At 43.5% G+C, this 10,778-nt stretch overlaps 1 protein-coding gene across 1 annotated transcript in view; it reads right to left on the bottom strand.

Moving 5' to 3' along the window:
• Nucleotides 1-3,359: 3,359 nt before the first annotated feature.
• Nucleotides 3,360-10,778, bottom strand: part of kcna4 (potassium voltage-gated channel, shaker-related subfamily, member 4) — a 63,151-nt gene continuing 55,732 nt past the window's right edge. Inside the window, exon 3 of the mRNA XM_088611884.1 lies at nucleotides 3,360-3,602. The gene's annotated coding sequence lies outside the window, so the exon portion shown is untranslated. The remainder of the gene's footprint in view (nucleotides 3,603-10,778) is intronic.

Here is a 10,778-nt window from a genome sequence, read left to right as displayed (position 1 = left end):
GAGGTCCTGACTCTGAGGTCATTAAAAATCCCAGGGTGCTTCTCACCAATTTCCCAGTGGCCTTTACCAATCATGGCCTCCTTATGAACCCCATCTCTGAACTGGCTTCATCACTCTCCTCCCCACTGAGAGCTGGTGTGTGGGGAGCGTTCTGGCGCACTATGGCTGCCGTCCCATCATCCAGGTGGGGCTGCACACTGGTGGTGGTGGAGGGGATCCCCATTACCTGTAAAGCGCTTTGAGTGGAGTGTCCAGAAAAGCACTACAGTATATAAGTGTAAGCAATTATTATTATTATTATTATTATTATTATTATTATTGTTGTTGTTATTACCTGTCCAAGACTGCATCAGTAGTGCCACTGAGCCCCCTTTTAAAAAGCCAAAAACCCAGCGCTGATGCTCAGTCTCTTTCAAAGACTGTCAGAAACTCAGATTTTGTTTCACACAGAAGGATTTTTTTTTTTAAATTAATCTTTGCCCTCATCTATTCTTCCCTGTAGCTATTGGATGTCAGCGTTTCCCAACAGCCTCATAGACGTTCAGGTTGTTTATGACAAATTTGCACAGCACAATAATGAAATACTTTGCTGACAATGAATCTTTAAATATGATTTAGAAAAGTTCCTTTGCAGTCTCAGTGCTGGAGGCAGAAAGCAGAGTCTTTTGAATAATAGCATTTTTTGGGGGGAACGGGCACTTTTTCCACAATTTATAAATATCTGTCTGGCTATTTAAATATGTTTCATTACAAATTCATGAGCATCAATTTAAAGATCATTTTATTTTAATGCTGAAATAACAGCTTGGGAATGAAACCGTTAGCAAGCAATTAAACATATTTCGGTTTTCTTAATCAACACTTCGGAATCCATACCGCACGACCAAGTTACAAAAATACAATTATGTATCCAATGATAATGTCATAGCTCCATCTCCCCAGTTCAAAGATGAATGATTAAATTCAGCTTTACAAACCCACTCTGATGGGTGTATCCAAGTTTGTCATTTTTATTCTGTTGGTGTCCGGCTGGAATGAATCAGTGATTAGCAGCATGAATCATTTCAAAGAGCTCTTTGTTTTTTCACCTTAAATTCCAACAGCAGTGTCGTACAAAGGAGTTGTGGTTTATAAAAATAATGAATATATTTAATAAAAAAGCAGGATAATGCAAACTGTGCAGGACATTGTAGAGCACACCCTCAATACAGCCTGGCCAGAAGCTATTGCTGGGCTCGGGGTCCTTGTGATTGCTAAATTAATAAATCTTGGGTCCTGGGTTCAGTTCCAGACTCGGGATGTCTCTCATGTGAATTTTGCAGAAGAACAGAGGAAGGGTTGCAAATTCGATTCCTCCCATCTAGCCCACTTCGTTATTATTAGTTAATTGATCCAGGCATTTCATCCTGCCATTTGTTGAAAGAAGCCTGGTATCGGTATAGTTTTCAATAACATGGCTGGGTAGCTTGTTCCATCCTCCCACCACCCCTTGTATAAAGAAGTGCCTCCTGTTCTGAGATTTAAATGCACTTCCACATAGTGTCCACTTGTACCCTCTGGATCGTGTCTCACTGTGCATGTTCCTCCTGTGTCCTCCTGTTTCTCCAGGTGCGCCCGTTTTCCCCAACACACACAGAAAACATAGCTGGGCTTATTTGTGTCTCTAAGAAGTCGCTGAGGGGTGTGTCAAGGATTCTATTTTTTTGTTTGTGTAAAAGTAAACAGACGCTGCGTCTGATACACCAGTTACTACTATGTGACTCACAAACAACTTCAGCTAAAGAGAAACTACTCTTCTAAAAAAAAAGGGCAGACAATCAGCTGTAAAATTAAAATCCCATTAGAGGGATTAGATTACATAAGCACCATTCAATACTGAGTTTCCCTTTCTTTTCATTGAGCACTTGTTTGGACACAAAATACTGGCTTCAGCACTTGGGCATGTTTTGTCAGTGGGGCTGTAAGTTACCTCCTACATTCTACATCAAAGAGAGCTGCTCTTTGCCTGACTCATAAGAGAAACCTTTCTTTCTCCTTTAATTCAGTCATAGCAGGTGGGGCGGCTTCTTTTTTTACATAGCTTTCGTAGGCTGTAATTGACATTTTACACAAAACCTTTTTCTTTGAACAGCCAAGTGCTTGTTGATGTGGTCACAAGGATACCTACAATCGACGACTGCGAACGAACAGCAAAATTAGAGCACTGATTGCTGGGGATACAGAATGTCTGGCTGAAGCTGGGGCATTATTTTTCAACGAATGAGAAACAGGTTTTGAATGAGGAATTACCAGAAGAAACAATTACACACATCTGAAATTCCCAGGCTATATTAAAGGTTCTGTTCCCATCCATTTCAGTTCACATGTAGTTAGGTAATTGGGTGAATTGCATCTTTAAGTGATTGGGCAGGTTGCTCTTTTTATATCTTTTGTGTCTGATGGTGAGAGGGCGATCACTCAGTGTGGGCAGACTCCCTGTACTGCTTCCAGAATCCCTTTATGTCCCTTCTCGCTCTCCACTTCTGGAATCCACAGCAGGGACGTTCCCATTTCCAAGAGAGCACATGTGGCACTTGGGGATTTTGGTAGAGTGGCGCTGATGGAATATTCTACCTTCTAGGACAGTAAATGCTCCATTACAGACTGGCTTGTCTGCCGAGTCATGGAAAAACCCAGAGACGTCATGTGCTCGCCACGTCTCCTACTGGCATAATTAATCTGTCTCTACCTGGGCTCCTGTGCTCAGGACGCATCACCAGCAGACTAGCAGTCACGTCTAGCGTGTCGTCTCTCTTAACCATGCAGTATCTGGAAAGACTTTCATATCTATTACTGTACGAGGAGAGGATCTTCTCCGTCTATTTTCAGTGCCTTCGTGCGCCTTTTTCCATCGTCTCCTAGTGAAGACTGAAATCAATAATGGCTCTAAAAGTGATCATTTGTGGACTTTGATTATAGGAGATGCTAGGATCTACTGTACATGCTTTTACGATCAGTGTCATCAGTTGACCGACACAGCCAACTAAACTGGTTTTGTTCCTTATTAACACTTTGTACCACAACACTCAATGTTTTTCGGACCCATCAGCGGGCAAACCTGCAGCTCTGTACCACCATTCGGTTTTGGGCCAGGAGCAACACTGATACAGAGGAAATGTAAGATGCAAACTGTGTCCTGTATTATCATTTACTGGACTGCAGGATAATGCTTTATACAGTTCAGTATATATTACATTTTCAATGCAAATGCAACCATCCAAAACACGTCTGATCAATGAGCAATTCAGCTGCAGTTACACATGAAGCAAGTATTCATGGGCCCCTAGGGTACCCTTAGGTAGATTTCATTACAGAAGAAAGATAGTGGGATGTTTTATTGACAGACAAGAGTAAAAAAGAAGTGCATGCAGACAGACATCTTTGCTTCAAGATCAGCGGAAGTGAAGCTCCAAGAACCAAAAAAGAGAATTTGCGGGGCAGCTCCTGATTCTTCATTGCAGACTGTCGAGGACGACAACTGGATCATGAAGGAGGGACCCATCCAAGCCTCCAGGGGTGGGAGGCCACTCAAATCTGCCCGAGCCACAGCAACGCTCCCCAGCCTGCACAATGACAGGGCAGAAGAGCCGCTGTGACACACTCACACACAAGGACTTCAGCCACAACTGCTGAGGCATGGCTTTTAGACACCCACCTTCTCTGTCACGTCCTCATTGACTAGAAGAAAGCAATGGATAATGTTAATGCAATGATTTCCTGCAGCACGTATGTAACTGCAGAATAATGACCAAACAGTTGGTCCTGTTGGCGTTGGCCAATGAGCTGGACCAGAGTGGACCACAATACAAGCAATTGAGTTTCAGCAATCACCCTACCCAGACCTGGTCCAAAGCCTTTGAACCCACACATTCTGTTCAAACCATCTCATGACTATTATTATTGATGTTAATTTACCTGGTGGATATTTTAATCCAAAGCACCTTACAATACATTTGTGCACTTGTATACAACAAAACATTTTAACAGCGAGCATTTTCCCAGAGAAATCTGAGTGAAGCATACCTTTCTCAGGGGTAACCACACCAGGGTCCTAATAAGGGATTCGAACCTTAACCTTCGGAGTATATCCTTTTACAAACGCAGCACAATTATAACGAAGCATGTTATTAGCCATGGAAAACAATATTATTACCACAGAACTTTATCCTAGAAAACTTTCTGGGAAAAGTTATTAATTCACCGGGTGATTAATCTCTTTAATTTTGCCTGGAGGTGTTTATCTCAGGGGGCCAGCAAAGAACTCGGTTGATTCTGCGGTGTGGAATTGATCTGTTCTGCAGGCTCTGAGAGAGAGGCTTCTTAACGATTTCTACAGGAGCCTAAGGTGACAAGCTCGACGACAATGAACTGTCCTCCAGTGGACGAGCAAGCCACACAAATTCATTGACCCACGGCTGGACCAGAGCTGGACAGAAGGACCCTGACACGAGTGACCCGTCTACCATGCGAAAGAACCGCAAAGCCAGTCCAAACAGAACATCTGGAGGATGGCCCAACAGCTGGAACATGCCAGCAACAAGTGAACTGAAGCAGTTTCCGCTGGCCCGACCAAACAACATTTTTCTGATGCCAAAATACAGTAGAGATAAAAATGTGCTCATAAACGCTGTTACATAATGTCATGTTATATAAGACAAAAACACACCCCCTCTCCTCTCCTATTTACATGTATTAAACTCAAGGAATCCAAGTGACTTACTGCCAGTTATCAACGTGAAGCTCAAGGTGTGCCAGGTACAGTTGTGCCAGGCCAGGATATCAGCTGTAGTCATAGACATTCATCTCAACTGCCACCGTGGCTTCGGGAGAGATGGTTTTTAATTATTTGAATCGTTAGTATTTAAGACGTGAACTGGAGCCTCAAGTGAAATGTTGCTGCCTTCTTGAATCTGACTGTATCTGACATTTTGCAGCTCTCTCATTTGCTTCCTCTTCCATTCAAAACCTAGTCATCATGAATTTGCCCATCTGCAACAGGGGGTTCCAGATCTCAAAACCCCTTTTCTGCTTCTTTCAGAATTGCTGATGTTTCGGGAGCAAAGTCTTACCCTGCAAAACTTTATGCTGCTTTCGCCTCTTCCATTCTGTGCTCAGCCTTTACAAACTGACAAATGGAAAGTGAGAGCTGTCTTTCTAAACCTCCAATAAGGCTGATTACAGTTTTTAGGACTGGTTTCTATTTCTCCAGCAAAATAAATACACTGAGGACTGTTAGCAAATGCAATTTGCTTCACTGTGCCTATAGAACGTTTGTATTTTCAATCAGATGAAAGGAATGCAGGACTTCTAATGAAATGCAATCAATCATGAAAGCTTGGCTTTGACCATATGTAATGTTCTAATAACCCTTAATAATATATACCAACCCTCAGGCAATCACCTCTTATGCATACAGATTAAGCAACAGGGAGGCCACACACCAGCTTTGGAGTCTTGTGGCCCAGATCCAGTGTTCAGTGTTCGATTCCAGGTTGGGATGTGTGTTTGGGTGGAGTTTGCATGTTATCCTCAAGCTTGTGTGGGTTTTAACCACACAAGTTACCTCCTACCTCCACCCCAGCCTTGATTAAATAGGCTACTCTAAACTCTCTGGTGGTGGTGGTGGGGAGGGATGATTATAATTTTATTTTTGAGGGTCTGCGTTGGGGGGTTGCTCCTAGAATTACCAGGGGCGGCCTGTGTAACTACAGAGAAATAAAGCCAAATGCTTTCAATGGGCTCTGATCTCCAGGTGGCTCGCCTTGGTTCACACGATGCAGGAGTATCCAGAAAGCTTTTTCCATGAGGCCGTCCACCAGGAACCTGCGCCCAGGTAAACCCATGCCAAGCCTACACCTCAGCACGACAGCTCCGGTCACCTAATCAAGAGAAGAGTGCGAAGGACAGGTTTCCAGGGGATACAGTAAGCTGTTGTGTATGCGGGTATCGATTGCCACATGACAGTGATCCATTACATCGCATGAGGCACGGACTGCCATGCCAACAGCAGTCACGTTTACTTCAGACTGACAATTTTATCTGCCACACGTTGTGCGCAGCGATCTTCATGTTACTGTCCCTTGTTAATTAGTAATGCTGTGCACAGCAGGCGATTTATAATAATAAAAGTTTAAATAGGCTTCTAGCTTACTCCTTTTGATGTAGTTTATATTTAGGATCATTGACTTTGTTAACTTAACCTTTGGGCATTTATTATTGAAGGCAAGTCTCCACTGCGAGGGCACTTATATACTGGCATACTTGGCAGCAGGACAAAAAAAAGTCAAAATCTTTCAATTTTTTTTTAAATCAGTACACAAACGTGGTATTACTGTGTTTTACTGGTTTCAGAGCTGTAGAAATGTGTAATAAATTTGTAACATATATACTGCGCATCAAAACAAACATAGCACTCTGTCGGGAATGATATGCTAACTGCTGTGCACCACAAACTAGACGATAAGACGATTCAGAGTGGAAAAGCCTGGACAGGAGCGTCAGGGCTGAGCTCGTCACGATTGACAGCAGGCTCACTGCCTAGGGCCCCAGGGGCCACCTCAATGTGCAACACAACGGTTTTCTTTTTTTAAATCAGCGCATTCAAACGTGAGCCCAAAGTTAACTCCAGTGGCCCTTTATGTCGCTGCTGTGCTAATCTAGGCTGCTGTCCGTTAGAAATTGTAATAGTTAGTTGTGAATGTAAGTGTAGTGGTTTATTTCCCTGTCGATGGAGTAAATGACTCCGCGGTTAGATGACAATATCAGTGTGGTTTCAGCTGCCGCTGTACCGTCTGCTGCTCGTTTCATTGTAGAAGGTAGTAAATATTGGGATGATCAAGTTTATTATCCTTGCACAGCGGCTAACGTGTGATTTAACATTACTTGTGACCTTTTACTTGCATTGCAAACTATGTTTAACGGTCTCAAATTAAAATCATGTCGCTGCAACTGGCAAACGCACATCTGCCTGCAAAAGGACGTACCTGTCGGGCGCGGAGAAAAGGAAGCAGGATAAGCGATCTCAAAACAGAGCTACTTCACCTCACATCGCTGTAATAATGCATTTGTATTTCTTTTCATTTGGACTCTGTCAGATCCACGTAACTAGCAAACAGCAGACAAGCCCCATCCTAGACACTAGCAGGACGCTTGTCGGCTGCTTGAAGTGTTTCACTAGTTAACAGATTCTCGTTATTACTTCCAGTGTTAAATTACGTGCCGACTTTGTAAAACGTGTGCTCCGGGTTCTTGTTTATGCGTTATGTGCTCTTTTAAACGGGTCAATAAAAGTTTTCCATTTCTATAATTCATGTATTTAGTCGTTCCAAATCGCAAAAGATGCCTGGAGCGGGAGCTGATGACAGCAGCGTATACACAAATCGTGACGTGGAGGGGCCCTCAAAACGTTAGGGCCGGTCCTGCGCTCCAGCCACACCCGCTGCGGGACCCCGGCTGTCTCCCAGGAGCTGAGGATGGGACAGTTATACCGCCGATGTGCTTGCTGTCAGATGCGAGTCCCACTTTACGTGTGGGAGGTGAACCGAGAGGTCCCGAGGACTAGCAAACAGGCACATGCGTGTCCAGAGGACATTAGGCAGCATCTGCAGCCCAGGGCAAAGCCCGCATCACAGCTATACTGCTTGCATTGCTTCAGCTGTGACCACACACTAAAAGCCTGGCCTTCAGAGGCGGGCTGTCTGCCTGCTGCTGTAGAAGTCGGCTATGGAATTAATGGCTTACTGCTGCTCAGAACTGCAAACCGTTCTAGCAAATCGAATGTTGAATTAATGCCTGTATCAGCCAGAAGATTATTAAAAATTAAGATAATTTTTTTAGATAGGAGAGACCCATTAGGAACATAAAACCTGGGGGAAAAAAAAGGTAAGAAGCTTGCAAATGATGTTCTGGACTTCCTTATAAACACTTTTCAAGGCAAGTTAAAAGATTTAGAATTATGCCGGTCTCACTTCATGAAAACGAACACTGGTTGAAACAGTACAAGTTCCTTCCGAGCGACATCAACAAAGAAAATCTATGGAAAGTTGATTAATTGTCATGTTACGCATTAACACATGGAATATTCCAATCCCTTCAGTGCGCTGTTTTGAATAATAAAAAGGCACAGTAGATTTTATAGATCCCAGGCCCCTTCCCAGAAAGCAAATGAAGAAAAAAGTGGAGCATTTCCAAGAAAATGAAAAGGCAAAGTTACAAACGGTTCCGTGCTCTCTTATTGGTGATTGAAGGACACAGCTGAGAAAGAAACAAGTTGCCCACCATTTGTAGCTAATGAGGGAATGTGAAAACTGCTTACAAAAAGATCCTCTGTAATAGCTTCAGATCTACAGCATTTAAGACTAGAAGCAGGGGCCAGGAAGTCTGATTACAGTAACCCAGTGGAATTAAAAGTGCAAAAATTTCTACAAGAAGGTATTGACATCTGCTTAAAATAATTCGTTGTTAAAAGTAGTTTAATACCGTTCTTTCTAAATGGATTCCCAGGGAAGAGTTTAAATTTGCCATGCATGCAATTGCCAGGTATTTCTCGTGGTGTTTTGGTCATATTTTAGTTCAGTTCAGTTTGTCATCTGTACAAGTGCAATGAAATGCTCATTTGCATGTCTTTGTATCGGAGCGAACATTAAAGGAGTCAGCCAAAACATAAACACAGAACAAAAGCAGCAACAACAAGTTCAATAACATACAACTTAAAAAAAAACATCAGTGTGAGTCAGTGGTAGGGGCAGAGGTCAGTAATCTGGCAGCTTGTGGGAAGAAGCTGTCTCCGAATCTGGAAGTCTCGTGTCTTTATGCTCCTACAACGCCTACCAGAGGGAAGGGGGGAGAAAAGGGAGAAACCAGGATGAATGGTATCCTCAGCGATAGTCCAAGCGAGTCGTAAAAATGTCCTCAACAGAGGGGATCTGCACTCCTATTTGATAAGAAATGCACGATGTATATCTATATCTAAGTGGTCAGAAACTACAGGACAGGGGGCTAGGGAAACTACGTGGGTCGTGGCTGGGACAAGATGGCGCAGGGGAGATGTCTGTGATTAAATAAAGACAAGGTTGGGAGTGGGGGGCTATTGCCCGCAGAGACCTCTCATATCATCTTTGTCATCAGCCCCCAAACCATATATGACCTTTAAATCAACAGATATTTCACTAGGAAAAACAAACGCCTCAGAATCAAGCATACTGAAAGGATTATGGAGCCAGGAGATGGAGAGGAGGTTGGATACAAAAAGATGTACAGTATAGAAGAGAAAGAAAGGGATAACATAGTACTGTAGTGTTTTAGGTGAGGAAATTACATCAGCAGTGATTGTGAATTACTGACAGCCGAGTCTGATTGAACTGGGCTGTTTTCATCCCTCCCAATCTTTCATTATAAACACCCTTTATAAATAGGGGGCTGGGTCGCTGGAGTACTACAGGGATATCGGAGTACTGTCAATGCTGTGAGTCTGCTGTTCAATTTCATGTCTGGAAATAAAGCAGGCTTTGAACCTAAATGTCTTTAGACTGGGTAGAAGTGTTTTTAATACTCTCTAGCCTGCTCCTGTTGCTAAAGAAGGTTCCCCAGCAAAGGAACGGGCGCTTCTACGAGACTTCTTCTGTATTCAGTTTTGAAGAACTGCTCCTGCTCAAACGTTAGGTTTGGTGGGTGAGGAGAATGGTTGGCAGGTCTCGATGCACACAATGTGCTGGAGCCCACATTTATGCTGGGGGCTCCAGCACGGAGAGGCCAGGCTTTCAAAAACCAGAGATAAATTCACACCTCGCAACGGCTCCGACGGATTTCACACCATTCGCTGCCTCTTCGGACATTCCTCGTCGATTTGATTATGTAATGCGCGCTCACCTTGGCATGTCCCCTCACGAGAATGGGAATTGAACTCCTTCAGTAAAGAGGTGCCAGGCGTGATCACCAAACAGAGCCAAAGTCCCTCTCCCCTCTTTTAAAAACAGAGCAGAAGAACTGTGCACTTGCAAAAACAGACTGCATCATGTAGCGGAATAAACTCCATGCGTGCATAGTGTTGCTGCAGAAGCAAAGTGCAGCATTCATAAGCAGTGGAGTTGTAGTGCAGATTGAAGTTATAATTAGATGCAATTTGGATCAGAACATCTGTATGAGCCAGCTACAGGGGCTTAGGAGTGAAGCTTCACTTGCATTGTTATTGTTTTTTTTTTTAGAAGACTTGCAGAGTGAGAGGTCAGGTGGCATAGAAGATTGATTGGAGTAATTATCAATGTCCTGATTCGACCCCAGGAATGGAGAGTGTGTAATTGTTCCAGCTGCCTTTCTCACTCCCCACCCTCCCCAACACACACACACTAAGTCTCCGCAGTGCCCTTCATGCACACTTTCTTAAAATGTTTAAGTGAGTTAAACTCACTTTGCTACTGCAAAGTAGCAGTCAATGATAACTGAAGAACAAAAAACTGCTTCAAGGCGTTAAGTGACACCTACCACAGGGATCAGCACCTGAATACCTTCATAGCCAGATGTAGACAATTTCTGACCACCGGACACACAGAAGCCACGTGGCGGTAGTGTCATTCTGAAAATCCGCCGGAATGTTTTGGCTCCATCCAAGAGCGAGATCAAGCATTCCTCAAACCTACAGTACAAGATCTATCTAAATTCAGTGGCCGTTGTTTGCAAAAGGCATCTGAGCCAAAGACGGATTGCATGTTCTGAGGGACACTGAAGAGATTCACATACCACTG

Source organism: Lepisosteus platostomus, chromosome 18 (assembly GCF_059453375.1).
Source record: "Lepisosteus platostomus isolate fLepPlt1 chromosome 18, fLepPlt1.hap1, whole genome shotgun sequence".
Taxonomy (NCBI): domain Eukaryota; kingdom Metazoa; phylum Chordata; class Actinopteri; order Semionotiformes; family Lepisosteidae; genus Lepisosteus; species Lepisosteus platostomus.
Note: the sequence above shows the minus strand (reverse complement) of the source record. Positions and strands in the feature narration are given on the sequence as shown.